The sequence below is a fragment of the Euphorbia lathyris genome, chromosome 5 (genome assembly GCF_963576675.1).
Source record: "Euphorbia lathyris chromosome 5, ddEupLath1.1, whole genome shotgun sequence".
Taxonomy (NCBI): Eukaryota; Viridiplantae; Streptophyta; class Magnoliopsida; order Malpighiales; family Euphorbiaceae; genus Euphorbia; species Euphorbia lathyris.
Window position 1 is genome coordinate 25,479,324 of NC_088914.1, and position 16,299 is coordinate 25,495,622.

Consider the following 16,299-nt stretch of genomic DNA (forward strand, 5'->3'; position numbering starts at 1 on the left):
AAATGGTTTATATGTGTCCTTCTTTGGCAAGGAGCATGAGGGTGAACCGATGGATGAAGGGTTAGACGGTGGAGCACCGTATGATGAAGATAGTGCTGAAGAGACCGGGGAAGGGTCGTCGCGAACTATTGTGCCAGAATTGAGCCTATTTAGTGGAGGAGCAAATCCCGATGTGCACTTACGCGAGTATATGCATGATATGTTTGTTGAATCCTTCGGGGTGGACGAGATTGCTCAGTGGTTCCACCATTCGCTAATAGGCGAGCCTTTGGGGTGGTTCCACTCATTACCCGACTCTTGCAAGCATGATTAGGAACAGTTGTCCAATCTATTCCTTGAAAAGTACAAGAACACTAAGAACAGGATGGCAGAGTGCTTCGCGCTGCAGATTGGGCCTATCAAACGCCCGTTGTCGATGGTCAGTAAGTATAATGGCAACAAGGATCCAATGGAGCACCTTCACTTCTACTTATCGGCCATGGGGCCTTTGGGTTTTAAGGAGGAAGAGATCACCAGTCTGTTTTGTAATTCACTGATGGGGGAGTCGCTGATGTGGTATATGTCTCTCCCGATGCGTATTAAGTGCGATTGGGCCGCGATGACCAAGAGGTTCATTAAGGAATATACAGTATGGATGCTTACGGAGCAAACACCGGACTCACCCTCTTATGAAACACCTGAAGCGGTGTTGGCAATGCCCAGATATGGCGGATATCGGGATCCCGTTGAACATGCAAGGTTGTTCCGCAACCATATGTATGACGCTGGGTTCCCTCAATGTGAATTACATGAACATTTTCCCGGAAACTCTCATAGAAGAAGCCTTGTTGTGGCACCAAGGCCTATCAGAGGAAGAAATGGGTCATTGGGTACCTCTTAGGGATGCTTTTGTGTCGAGATATGAGATGTATGTTCCATGGACGGGATCCCTGGAAGATCTGGATAGGATCAGGCAATTCCCCGAGGAACCATTCATGGATTATGTTAGGAGGTGGAGGTACCGCTACGAGTTATGTCATGAAACGATGAGCGATAAGGTGCAGCTCATGTGCATACAGAGAGGTGCTATTCCGTTAGCAGCAAGAAGAATGAACAATGTGTTTCTCCGGAACTATGATGAATTGATAGGATGGGCTATGTATGGATCGGCAGATCCCTTGTATTTAAATCCAAACGTCCCTCACGTGATGGACCTAATGGTTGTGGACATTTGGGAAAGTTCCTCGGACGAGGAGGATGCTGATCGGAGAATTCCTATCAATATTTGGGATGAATCTGATGATGAGCCGGAAATTGTCGTTATGACAAGATCAGGTCGAGTGGCCGAAGGGAAGGCGCCTATGGTTGAGACAGAAATAGGGGAAGGATCGGCTCCCAAGCCAGATGACCAAGTCCTCGAGCAGTTGAAGAAAACACAAGCTAAGTCTACGGTGTGGGAAGTCCTATGCCATTCTAGGTACCACCGTGAGAATCTGATGAAGGAGCTGCAAAATTTGGTCATTTCTACCGACACTGAGCCGGCAGCGTTAGTAGGGGCAATTATGGCCCGGAAGAAGACTGAAATCACTTTTACCGACAAAGACCTCCCGGAGGAGGGTAAGGCTCACAACAAGCCCTTATACATCCGAGCTGAAATTAACGGGAAGAAGACTAGCTGTGTGATGGTTGATGATGGATCGGCCATTAATGTTTGCCCGCTGAAACTATTGTCCAAATTGGGAGTAGAAAGAGGAGATCTGACGGCCTCGGAAACCGTGATCAGGGCTTATGATGATAGCCGTAGGCACATCGAAGGAGTTTTTGAGCCCAAGCTGAAAGTAGGGCCGCATGAGGAAGAAGATGAATTCACTATGCTGGATATACCGGTGACGTTTGCCGTGTTGTTGGGACGTTCATGGTTCCACAAGTTGGGAGGTGTGCCCTCCATGCTCCATCAAATGATTAAATTCCCCTTCGGGGAGGAGATAGTGACGATCAGAGCTGAGAAATTGAGTTCAGTGGCGGCATTGGGAATTGAGCCTTAGCTTTTCTCAGGATTCCAAGTTTCTGGAATCTACGGGTCTAGCATGACCGCCGATGTGGTGAAGATGATGAAAGGAGGTTTTATCCCTGGTATGGGCTTGGGAGTACACCATCAAGGGTTGCCAGAGTTTCCGAACTTCAAGAGTCAAAAAACCCGGAGGGGTTTGGGATATGAGCTGGGAGGTCCGTCCAACACAGGTGGTGAAGGAAAGATGGGCCTAAAGAAGTATTTTGTGAATGAGGGGCACGAAAAGGTTTATTCGGGGACTCCCGAGTCATGGACTAGCACCGAAGGAAAGATCCTGCCAGGTTTTGAGATCTTCAATGATGTTACCAGCTGGGGCAAATGAGAGGCGAGCTGCTTCGTCGAGGAGATCATGATGTTAGATCTCAATGCCGAGGAGCAGGTGATCACAATGGAAGCAACTGTGGGAGCGGTGGATGAGCCCAACACCTCCGAGCCTTATGAGAACCCCGATGATGAAAATTGTATTACTGCTTTATTTGAATCCGATGATGTACTCGCCAACACTATCAATGAAATGAATTCTGATTTTGCTTACTTGCTTGATGTTGATTCTGATCATTCCATGCATTCTCATTCATATAACATGCCTACATTTGAAATCAATATAATAGAAATGTCAACTTTCAATCTTGGCACAGATGAAAATCCTAAACTTATACAAATTGCTCAAGAATTAACTACTGAAGAGAGGAAAGAATTTGAGAGAATAATTAAAAAATACGAAATAGTGTTTGCTTAGACATATGAAGACATGCCAGGAATCGATCAATCAATCGTAACTCACCGTATTCCAACATACCCCGATGCTAAGCCCGTGAAACAGAAACTCCGACGCATGAGGCCGGAATGGGCAGATAAGATCAGAGAGGAAGTGAAGAAACAGTTAGAAGCAGGATTCATCGAAGTAATCGACTATCCCCCTTGGGTCGCAAATGTAGTGCCCATCGCGAAGAATGACGACAAAGTGAGAATGTGCGTCGATTATAGAGATCTTAACAAGGCGTGCCCCAAAGATGAATTCGCATTGCCTCACATCGACGTATTAATCGACAGTGCAGCATCGAGCATCTTGCACACAAATGTGGATGGCTTCATGGGCTACATGCAAGTTCAGATGGCAGAAAAGCACAAGGCAAAGACCTCGTTCACAACTGAGTGGGGAACGTACTGCTATAGGGTAATGCCGTTTGGTTTGAAAAATACTGGGGCAACTTATCAATGGATGGCTACGGCACTGTTCCATGATATGATACACAAAGAGGTGGAAGTTTATGTGGACGATATGATGGTCAAGTCAGACACGAGAGAGGGGCATTTCGCTGCACTTGAGAAGTTTTTGGCCCGAATTGCAGAATTCAAGCTAAGGTTGAACCCGAAGAAGTGCTTCTTTGGCGTTTCATCGGGAAAGATCTTAGGCTATGTGATCAGTAACAAGGGGATTGAGGTGGATCCCAACAAGGTGAAGGCCATACGGGAAATGCCGGCACCAAAGAATGAGAAAGAAGTGAGAAGATTTCTGGGGCAGGTTCAGTATATCAGTCGGTTCATAGCACGACTCACTGCGATCTGCGAGCCGATCTTTAAGCTGTTACGGAAAGATCAACCAACGATTTGGAATGATGAATGATAAGTGCCAGCAAGCATTGGAAAGTGTCCGGAACTATCTGTCTAATCCACCGGTTTTAAGACCGCCTAAACTTGGAAAACCGCTTCTCCTCTATGTAGCAATCGAGGAGCGATCTATTGGGGCGATGCTGGCCCAAGAAGGGGACACCGGGGTGGAGCACGCGGTGTATTATCTGAGTAAGAAATTCCTGGAATACGAGCTTAAGTATAACATGATCGAAAAGACATGTGTGGCAGTAGTATGGCTAACAAAGAAACTATGGCACTATTTTCAATCTTACAAAGTGATCATTATTTCTCGGATGGATCCCGTGAAGTATCTATACCGAACTCCGTCTCTAACAGGGAAGCTAGCCCGATGGTTGTTGCTCTTGTCCGAATTTGATATCGAATATGTAACGAAGAAGGTTATTAAGGGGAGAGCCGTAGCAGAATTTCTGGCCAATCAGCCTCTAAATGCGGAAGAGGAAGAGATAAACTATGATTTCCCCGATGAGCACTTGAACGCGATAGAAGTTATACCATGGAAAATGTTCTTCGATGGAGCGGTTAACTCAAATGGAACCGGAGTAGGAGTGCTACTTATCTCACCAGAAGGAGAAAGGGTCCCAATGGCAAAGAAGTTATCCTTCCCTCTCACCAATAATATGGCCGAATATGAAGCGTGCATCTATGGGTTGGAGTCATTAGCAGCACTAGGAGCATCATATGTTGAAATTTGGGGCGACTCAAAACTGATTATCGAACAAGCGTAGGGAAACTGGAAAGTAAGGGAGGAAAGGTTGCGTCCATACCTAGACCAGTTGGAGGGATTGGCGCAGAGATTCAGTGAGTGTCGTTTTTACCACATTCCTCGAGCGTAGAACCAGGCAGCGGATGCTTTGGCCACTTTGGTATCAGTATGGGATAACCCTCGGAACCTTGCCTCGAAGCCTTTGGTATTGAAGAGGTCTCACAAACCATGCTACGAAGATGTAATGCTGTTGGGGGCAGATGAAAAGCTTTGGTATTTCGATATCGTAAACTTCATGAAGAGTGGAACATACCCGGCAGAATCAGAACTTAGGGATCAGGCTGTGATTAGAAGGTTAGCTCAGCAGTTCGTCATTCACAACGACTTGCTTTACAAAAGGCACACCGATGGTTTACAACTGAGGTGCTTGGATACGGGAGAAGCCCGTGAGGCAATGGAGTCAGTACACTCGGGAATTTGTGGGGCTCATATGGGAGGAGCAGTATTGGCAAAGAAAATCATAAGGCAAGGCTTCTATTGGCTCACCATGGAAAGAGATTGTCACGAGTATGCGAAGAAATGCCATGATTGTCAAATCCACGGAGATTATAATCACTTACCAGCTATGGAATTGCACGTGTTAGCGCCCATTTGGCCGTTTGCGGCTTGGGGCATTGATATCATCAGGGAGGTGAGGCCTAATGCGTCAAACGGACACAAATTCATTGCAGCCGCCATTGATTACTTCACCAAGTGGGTAGAGGCAGAATCATTTAGCAAGTTGGGGTCTAAACAGATGAGGAAGTTCATTGAAAAGCACTTGATCACCAGGTTCGGAGTGCCTCATCACATGATCACGGATAATGGGGTCCAGTTTCAAGGAGAAGTGAAAAGTCTATTCCAAGAATATGGTATTGAGCATCATAGGTCTTCTCCATATCGCCCGCAAGCTAACGGGGCAGTAGAAGCGGCAAATAAGAACCTTAAGAGGATCCTTGTAAAGACAGTGGAGTCGCATCGGAATTGGCACGAGCACCTTCCACTTGCTTTGTGGGCCTATCGCACCACCATTAGAACATCTACCGGGGCAACGCCGTTCTCCTTAGTGTATGGTGCGGAAGCCGTTCTCCCAATTGAGATTGAAAAGCGATCGTTGAGAATCGCAGTAGAAGCAGAGATTCCTGAGACGGAATGGGTGAAGAAGCGATGTGAGCAGTTGACATTGGTGGACGAGAAAAGAATGGAGGCCCTTTACCATGTGAAGTTATATCAGAGAAGGATGGCCGAGCCTTCAATAAAAAGGTCAAGGCCAGCCCTATCAAAGAAGGGGACCTGGTGCTGAAACAGATCCGAGTGACGCACACCGACCCTAGGGGCAAGTTCAGGCCAAACTGGGAAGGGCAATTCCTCGTGAAGAAAATCCTAAGCAAAGGGGCGGTTAAGCTTACTACTATGGACGGCATGGAGTTCTCCGAACCTACCAATCTGGATAGGCTTAAGAAATACTTTTCGTAAAAAAAAAAAGAAATGAAAATTCCCGATAGGTTGAAAACCCGCAAAGGGCGACCTATGCAACAATAAGGGACATCCCAATGGGTGAAACCCCGAAAGGGCGCTCATTTGAAAATTCCGGGATAGTAAAAGGAGAGATGAAAAATCGCTGGGATCTGAAAACCGAAAAAGGCGGATCCTGGTAACAGTAGTTATATTTTGAGCAATTATGAGAATAATGTATAAGCGGCTAAGTATTTCTATTGTTTGTAAATAAATAAAGGCACGAATATATTCGAAGAGGATAATTGGAATCATTACAATCTACTGAATGCATTGTATTATAAATCATGAGTTATACATTTCCTACCTCTCTCACGTAAAAAGCCTACATCCTATCCACCCCTCTCCCTATATACAAGTTATACATCGGGGTAATACTAATGAGAAAACTACAAATAATAAGCCTAATAAGGAGGAAGATCCCAGAAGTCCTCAAAGTCCCTCAGACGAGAAGCCCGCTCCACAGATAAGGCCTCCTCAGCAACCCGACGACCCTCCTCGGTGGCAAGGCGCCCCGCGGTCTCCACTCGCGTCCTCTCCTCGGCAGCAAGACGCCCCTCGGTCTCTGCTCGCATCATCCCCGACCAATGGGCATTCCTCTCCCGATAGACCTGGCCGACCCTGACATCGGCATCCCGCTGTGACTCGCTCCGCCTCTGCTCATTTGCATGGAGATCGCTCTGTAAAAAAATATATATATAAAAAAAAAAAAAAGAACAGACAACAACAGAAGTCATACATACATATGTGCATACATTCCACTACACTGAAATAAAATAAGAATACTCACCAGGTGGCTGGTGCAACGCAGGCTGAGCCGCTCTCTGAGATAACCAGACAACCTCACGTAATCAGTGCAGGTCTCCCTCAAAGTATGGAGGGCATCCGGGGGATCAAACGGCACCCTCGATGTGAAAACGGGAGGAGCTATCTCAACGCCGGCATAGGCCACTCCTGTCTCGTCGTAATGAACTACCGAGAAATCCCTCCCAAAGTCAGGGATAGGTATGCCTAAGGGGGGCCGCTCTGGCCGGGCAGTGCCTGAGGACTCACCCCCATAATAGGAAGGCTCGCTCGCAGGCGTCCGGGCCCGAGCACCGTCGAAAAAGTCGGACATCCAAGCGCTCCTCAAGGAACCCTCCTGCATATAAAGATACAATAAACATCCCTAACCACCTCGTGAATAAAGAATAAAAAGGGGTCAAGCACTCACCGGGATCTCCTCTCGACCAAAAACCGCATCAACAGCCTCCACTGAAAACACGTCCGTCCTGGGATCCACGTCCATCGCAACCTCGGGAGCGTCCACCGGAGTCAACAGCGTCGATAATAGCGAGCACGGCCCCTGCATGGTCCCACACATCTCGAGGGGCAAATTGGTGGGTCAAGTCGCGACGAATATCCGATAGAAGCATGGTCCTCACTGCAAACATGGACACTGGGATCTCGCCGGGTGTCCAATGCGAGGCGCTAACCCCGGTGATGCCCCGATCGCCCAAGTACCATGCCCACACGCAGGGGCCTATAAGTACGCACTGCTGCCCCTGGATGCGGGTAACATAAGCGTAATCGGGACCAAAGTCCAGGTCGTCCCATCTGAATCGAATCTGAAAAAAAAGAAGAGAAAAGTCAGGTCTGATCAAGCGAAAATCCAGCATAGTTAGAAGATGTTCACCTGCCCCAAGGTCTGCGAGTCAATCCACGCCAGGAATCGCGCCACTGTCCGCCTCTCCTCGGCGCCTAAATCAAAATCACCCCACCGAGCCATAAGTGGAAGCCTAACCACCCGAGGCCTGCTCCGGTGCGTGCACGGAAGAATCCGCCTGTCGTAGGCCCAAACCTGCTCGTAGGAACGAAGGTTAAAAGCAGAAATCACGAAAAGAATAAAGAAACAAGCCAAGGATGAACGACGTACCATGAGAGAAAAGGTGTAACCACCAAAATCCTTGTGCTTCCGGCAAGTCAAATCCAAAAACTTGTACAGAAAAGTTAAGCCGGCTCATGTCCAATCATAAGATGATGCTGCATCCAAGTCACGGAAGGCCTGGATAAGACCCGCGTGTACCGTCCCACTCTGGGTGCGGAAGATCGTCTCGTCCAAGGCGTATAGAAGAAAGGTGCGAACGGCCCCGATCTGTGTCGTCTCGATCGCAGAAGTCCCTGCGACTCAGTAATCCGTGGGTAGTGATAAACCTCACCGGAGTGGACTTGACACCCGTATAGACTCCTGGTCCAATCAGAGCAGCTAACTCGTCGCGATCAACCCGGGGACGCACCATGTCAAAGAAGAAGGGGACCGGGATACCGCTACCTCACAACCCAGTCAACAAGGAGAAGTCGCGGGGCGAGATCGTCATCTCCCCGAATGAAAAATGAAAAGTATGGGTCGAGTCCACCCATCTCTCGCACAAGGCGCGCAGGCCGAATCGGTCGCATACCCCGTTGGCGCGAGGCAGCGCCAGGATAAAAGGCTCAAAGCCCAACTCTCGTACCCGGGCTTTGGCCGCCTATGTTAAACAAGGGTACCATTTTAGAATGCATCCAATTGATTCAGAATGTTGCATAATTAATTCTACAATTTTACTATTTTGTTTCATTTTTTAAAAAATTTACTAAAATTATATTATGTTTTGTCTAGATATGTATAAATTCTAATGAATATTTTCCGAGTTGTTTTTTAGGAGTCATTTTGTAAAAGTCTGCTGATATAAATATTTAATTTTTAACCCTGACGTCTTTTTGGTTCAAGTCCAAATATACTAACATGAAATAACTTTGGGCTCAGGTAAAACTTTCATTTATGGATTCTGCTCCTGGTTTGAAACATTAAGCCTAAAATTTTACTTTTTATGATAAAGGTATATTTGTACTTTTCTGTATTTGTAATTTTCAACAAATGGTAAAACTAAACAATAAATGTAAATTTGAGCACAAGGAAACTTTTTAGTTTTTTCTACCCAAAAAGAGATAGAGAGAGCTAAAAAAAATTAAAGTAAAATATTATTATTATTATTTTCATATATTTAAGAAAAGGAATATTATTTTACAGTCAAGTTTTTTTTATATAGTGAGGCATCAAGTTTTTAACAAATGCTACGAGTTTTGTATTTTCTTTGTTTTGTTTGTCTCATCACACTAATAAAACATAATTTTTTTCTATATAATTTTTTTTTAAATATGGAACAAAGATTTACCTTTGCAAATTAGAAAAACAATTGTTACCGGTGATTATTTAATTTTTTTATTACTACTATCTTAATTAATTTAAAATCAAGTTTTTTTTTTTTTTATGCAATTTAAAGTCAAGTTTCATTTTGTGAATACAACAACATTTTGTCATGTTATTTTATGTTCATTCATATGATTTTATTTTAACTATGTACTTTTTTCAAATGTCATTTCACCAAAAATATGTTTAAAAAGGTAAGTTCAACGAGTCTATTTAGTTCTAATTTATTAATCAATTATCTAAATGCAGAGATATTAAATTTATAAATTCAGAATATTTTTTTTAAACACACATCCAAGATATGAATGAATCAAATTTGAAACTCCATTAATTAAGAAACGAGATAAACTAAATAAATAGACATTTCAACTATTAATTTTCTTATTATTTTAATTTTAAAAATTATTTGTTCTAACTATTTTAATTGTTTAGTTATATATAACTTAATTAACTGTCTTTTTTTTTTTGTTAAAACTAACTATGTATTTTATAAATTTTTATAACTCTTCAAATTTTCTTAATGAATAATATGATTAATTAAAATTCAATAAAACTATATGATATATCTTCATTAATTAATTAATGAATGAATTCATGAATCTCTTACATGTAACTTAACCGGTTGATATTTAATATATAGAAAAGAAATTAAAGTTTTGAAATATTTTTCCTAATACTTTTATATGTCCAAATAAGAATTTTTTTTAAAGGGTACGTCCAAATAAGAATTAATTTATAAAAATGAGATTATACATGTGAAATTATTTTTGTAATGGTATCTTAATTTTTAAATAAAATAACCAAAATATTTTACTATAATATATAATCCGCGCAATGCGCGAGTACATATCTAGTTATATACCAAATTCTGCCACTGGATTGACTCATGCTTTTGCCTTGTATTCTCTTTTTTTTCTAATTATCTATATTTGTTAATTCTATTTCACTTTTTATTTTTATTTGTTTCAGTAACTACTTGTATTTTGAGACTCGTTAATGAAAAATTGCTTCATGGTATTTTTTTGTCAAAATTTTCATAGTTTTTTTAAAAGAAAAAGGAAGTCGAGTTCAAAATTCAAAATCGAGAAAAAGTTAATTGAACTTTTATTTATTGGGCCTGAATCTGCATAATAAGGAAATATAATAAATAAATACGTCTTTCTCTTTCTTAATTGAAATTTATATTTTGAGACTCATTAATGAAATTTGTTTCGTGATATTTTTTTTTAAAAAAAAAATTCATAGTTTTTTTTAAAAGGAAAAGAAAAATCGAGTTCAAAATTCAAATCGAGAGGAGATTTTTAAAAAAAAAAATTGCGCACAATACGCTTACATTAAAGAAGAAAGAAAAATCTCCACCAGACCCGGATATGATTCGAACCCATGACCTCCCTAGTCATAAGTAAGCTCTCATAGTTTTTTTTAAAAGGAAAAGAAAAATCAAGTTCAAAATTCAAATCGAGAGGAGGTTAATTGGGCTCTTATTTATTGGCTTGAATCTGCATAATAAGGAAATATAATAAATACCACATCTCCTTTTTTAGAAAGTTAAAGAATATATTTAAGGATAGTATTTATAAGATACATGAATATTTAGGGATAGTTTGTAATTATTTTATTATTTTGTAAAATTTGCTTATTTATTCGGATAATCGCTTATCGTAACTTTTTTTACTAGAAACATGATCTACCTAAAAGGTGTCTGAAGAATATATATATATATATATATATATATAGGAGAGATCATGTGTGACATATTGCTTATGGTGTGACAAGTCTTATTGTGTGACAATGACCAATTTTGTAATTAACCAAAAGGAAGTGGCAAATTTGTAAATAAAAGGAAAGAGAAAATTGTTTATTTTTTTCTTTAAAATGCATTTTCCCAACTTTTCCAATCTCGTTTTTCAAAAAAATTTATACCGTTGGACTCGTCTTAATTAAACGGTCATTTTAAGATCCATGAAGCTCAAGTAAAAAAAATTCCGGTGAGCGGAATCCGGGTGGGCGTTTTCCGGTAAGAACAAAAGTGTCCAGAAAATTCTCAAAAAATTCCAGAACATGTAAAACATTATTCTAAGAAACTTTAATTATTAGGTTGAAGCGATATTTCTTACGGTTTAGTCCCAATAAAACATTTTCCTTATTTTTATCCATTTTACATGCTTCAACAATTTGTTGGGTAAAAACTGTAAGGAATCTCGCTTTGAGCCAAGAATTAAAGTTTCTTAAAATAATGTTGTACATGTTTTAGAATTTTTTGATAATTTTCTAGACACGTTTTTTTTGTCCTACTTACGTTGTTCCAAATCAATGTACCATTTGTTCCAACATAATACTTAGGAAGTGTTTGGTTAACTAAAATTATGCCATGGAATGGGAATCGGAATAACCAATTCCCTTTCTTCATGTTTGATTAAATAATATTTAAGAGGGAATGGGAGCTGATTCCGTATAACAGGGGAATCACCCATTCCTTCCTTAATAGCAAGGAATCAAATTTGATTCCCTACTTCATATCTCCTGCATTTCTCTCCCACTTTTCCACTACCTTGTCCGTTTTTTCTTTTAAGAAATGAAAATAATTATCTATTATTATTTAAAGCACTAACAAAATATATCCTTAAATTATTTAAAGCATTGTATATTTTTCCTATGGTATATTACTGTATATTTTTGTACACATGTATATCACTGAAAAATATAAACTAAAATTATATTATATAAAGTTGAAGAAATTTTTATGATTTTATAAAGATATTATATAATATATTGTTATTATCTAATAATTCTTTATTTCATTATTTTTCGATTCCGATTCCGATTCCAAAATTTGAACCAAACATTTTTAATAATTGGATTCCGATTCCAAATTCAACCAAACAAAAGAAATAACTAGTCATTCCTATTCCGATTACATACTATTCCGATTCCGATTCCTATTCCGATTCCGAACTTTGAACCAAACGACCCCTTATATTGTTCCAACAGAAAATTGTTTTATTTTTTTTCTTTAAAATACATTTTTCTGACATTTCTAACCTTGTTTTTTGAAATTTTTTATACAATTAGACTCGTCTAAATTAGATAGTCATTTTAAGATCCCTGAAGCTCAAGTAAAAAAAATTCCGGTGAACGGAATCCGAGTGGACGTTTTTTGGCAAGAAAAAAAGTGTCCAGAAAATTCTAAAAAAATTTCAAAAAATGTAAAACATTATTCTAAGAAACTTTAATTCTTGGATCGAAGCGGGATTTCTTACGGTTAAGTCCCAATAAAACTTGTTCCTTAATTTTATCCATTTTACATGCTTCAACAATTTATTGGGTCAAAACTGTAAGAAATTTCGCTTTGAACCAAGAATTAAAGTTTCTTAAAATGATGTTTTACATGTTTTTGAGTTTTTTGATAATTTTATGGGTACATTTTTTGTCCTACTTACATTGTTCCAAATCAGTGTATCATTTGTTCCAACATAATACTTGTATTGTTCTAACAGAAAAATGTTTTATTTCTTTTCTTTAAAATACATTTTCCTGACATTTCTAACCTTGTTTTTCGAAAATTTTTATACTATTAGACTCGTCTAAATTAGACGGTCATTTTAAGATCCCTAAAGCTCAAGTAAAAAAAATTCCGGTGAACGGAATCCGGGTGGGCGTTTTCTGGCGAGAAATAAAGTGCTCAGAAAATTCTCAAAAAATTTCAGAAAATGTAAAAAATTATTCTAAGAAACTTTAATTTTTGGGTCAAAGCGAGATTTCTTACGGTATAGTCCCAACAAATTATTGAAGCATGTAAAATGGATAAAATTAAGGAAAAAGTTTTATTGGGACTAAACCGTAAGAAATCCTATTTCGATCCAATAATTAAAGTTTCTTAGAATAATGTTTTACATTTTCTGGGCACTTTTTTCTCACCGAAAAACGCCCACCTGGATTCCGTTCACCGAAATTTTTTTTACTTGAGCTTCAGGGATCTTAAAATGACCGTCTAATTTAAACGAGTCTAATAGTATAAAAATTTTCGAAAAACGATGTTAGAGATGTTGGGAAAATGTATTTTTAAAAAAAGAAATAAAACAATTTTCTCTATCCTCTTTTTCATTTTATTTACCAATTTGCCACATTGCCCTTTTTAATTATCATCAAAACTACGTAGTTTTGTTATGTCACACAATAAACTCTTTGTCACAACTTAAGCCCTTGTCACCCTGGATCTCACCCCTATATATATATATATATGGAAGAGTTCTCAATGGGTAATACCCATGATTAAATGACCTATAATAGCAAGTCACACGTCAAGTTAACAAGTCATGATATCTTTCTATAATAAATACATGTATACATGTATACGTTTTTTCACAAACTTACTAATTTTTCATCATTTCCTATTAACTAGTACATGTTCCAAAAAGAAAAACTAAGTACATACTACTAATATTCTCAAATGTCATCATATTATTTTTTTGTGATTTTTTCGTTGACATCTGTGGCTAGTTTTGATAAACATCAAAAAATTACAACAAAAAAATTACAAATTTATTACAACAACAAAAATACAATAATTGTGTACTTATTAATTAATCAACTCTCTTTTTTTCAATAAAATAAAATAAAATTGATCAACTTATATAACTTATGTAATTTTGTAATCTCCTTTATAAATTATACCATAAAACCATAAATTAATAATCAATAAAAAAATTGTTTATTTTAATTACCATTCCTTTAAGATATAAGTAATTAAAGAAAAAAACATCTTAATATTCCTAATTTGAATTGATTAAATTTTTATACCTAATTCAAGTTTACGAAAATCTTCTATTTTAACCATAATTTACGTAAATTTTGAATTAATTTATATAAAGTTGTCATTTTATAAAAATAAAATCACTAACTTTTGCAAAACTATGTTACTTTCATGTAAAACCTTTGAACTTTATGTAAATCATCTATTTTTAGATATAATTACGTAAAGTTTGACTTAATTAACGTAAAATTATATTTTTACAAAAAACAATTATCAACTTTACGAAAAATCGAGTGTCACGTAAAACATTTGAACATTACGTAAATCTTGGACTTAATTTAGATAAAGTTGTAATTTTACAAAAAAAAAAAAATCATTAATTTTGCAAAAAAAAAAAATCGAGTTTTACATAAAATTGGACTTAATTTAGGTAAAGATCTAGTTTTAAGTTACATTACTTTATGCTAAGTTCCGTTATGTTACCTTAATTTCTGTTAAGTTATGTTATGTTTAGTTCTACTACGTTATTTTTACATTACAATAAGCTACATTATGTTTCGTTACGTTATGTTACCTCACGTCGCGTTACGTTACGTCACGTCGCGTTACGTTACGTTACGTCACGTCACGTTACATTACGTCACGTTACGTTACGTTATGTTATGTAGCATGAGATGACGTGACGTTATGTTACGTTACATGATGTTATTTTACGTTACGTGAAATGACATTACGTTATGTTACGCTAGTTTCATTACATTATATTACGCTATGTTATGTTACTAACAATAGAGGATTTATGTAAAATTTCAAGGTTTTACGTGAAACACGATTTTTTTGCAAAGTTTATTATTATTATTTTTATAAAATAACAACTTTATGTAAATTAAGTATCAATTCATGTAAATTATGTCTAACAATAAATGAGTTTTGTAAAATTCAAAGGTCTCACGTGACACTCTATTTTTAACGAAGTTGTTTTTTTATAAAGTAATAACTTTATGTAAATTGAGTCTCATTTAACGTATTTATGTCTAACAATAAGTAATTTTCATAAAAATTAATTTTTACATGAAACTCGGTCTTTCGTGAAGTTAATAGTTTTTTAAGCTAATAACATTAGCTAAATTAAGTATCACAATGCATAAATTATGTCTACAAATAAAGAATTTAAGTAAAATTCAAAGATTTTACGTGAATTCACAAGTTGTGATTTTTCTGTAAAGTAACAACTTTACATAAATTAAGTATATATTCACGTAAATTATGCCTAATAATAAAAATATTTTCATAAAATTCAAAGAGTTTACATGAAATTCGATTTTTTACGGAGCTAGTGATTTTTTTATATGTAAAGTAATAACTTTACACAAATTAAGTCTTACTTTACATAAATTATGCCTAATAATAAAGACTTTTCTTAAAATTAAAAGGTTTTACGTGAACCTCCATTTTCTCGGAGTTAGTTTTTTTTTTGTAAAATAACAATTTTACGTAAATGAAATATCACTTTACATAAATTATGTCTAATAATAGAGTATTTTCATAAAATTCAAAAGTTTTACGTGAAAATTCATTTTTTTCGCAAAGTTTGTGAATTTTTAAAGTAATAATTTGACGAAAATTTAGTATCAATTCATGTAAATTATGTCTAAACTACGTAAATTTCATAAAATTAAAAAATGGCCTAATACATCATTAGCCTCCTGAGCTTTGTTGAAAAAGTTGATTGACCATCTAAACTTATAAAATGCCTTCTTAGCTCTCAAAAATTTATAGGGTTAATTTCATATAAGTGTCCTGTGGTTTCACTTTATTACAGATAGGTTTTTGTGTTTTGTTTTTTGAGCAAATAAAGGATTGTACTTTTCTCCGTTTGCGGAATTGAGGAAGAGACACAAACGGAGTCAGAATCGATGACGTGTCCAAGGGCAATTTTGCCATTTTAAAAAATCGGTATATAAATTTGAAAGGTTAATATATACCAATTTTTTAAAATCTTGGACACATCATCGATTCTGACTCCGTTTGTGTCTCTTCCTCAATTCCGCAAACAGAGAAAAGTACAATCCTTTATTTGCTAAAAAACAAAGCACAAGAATCTATCTGCAAAAAAGTGAAACCACAAGGCATTTATATGAAATTAACCCAAATTTATATGTCAACTTTGAGTTAACTAAAAAAATGGATAAGATGCAAAAATATCCCCTAACATTTACATCTATGAGCAATTTTACCCGTAACATCTAAAATAGTGCAATTTTATCTCTAACGTTTTTAGCAAAGAGCAATTTTACCCATAATGTTAACAAGTTGGGTCAATTTCAGACATCATTATAAAACACAAATATTTT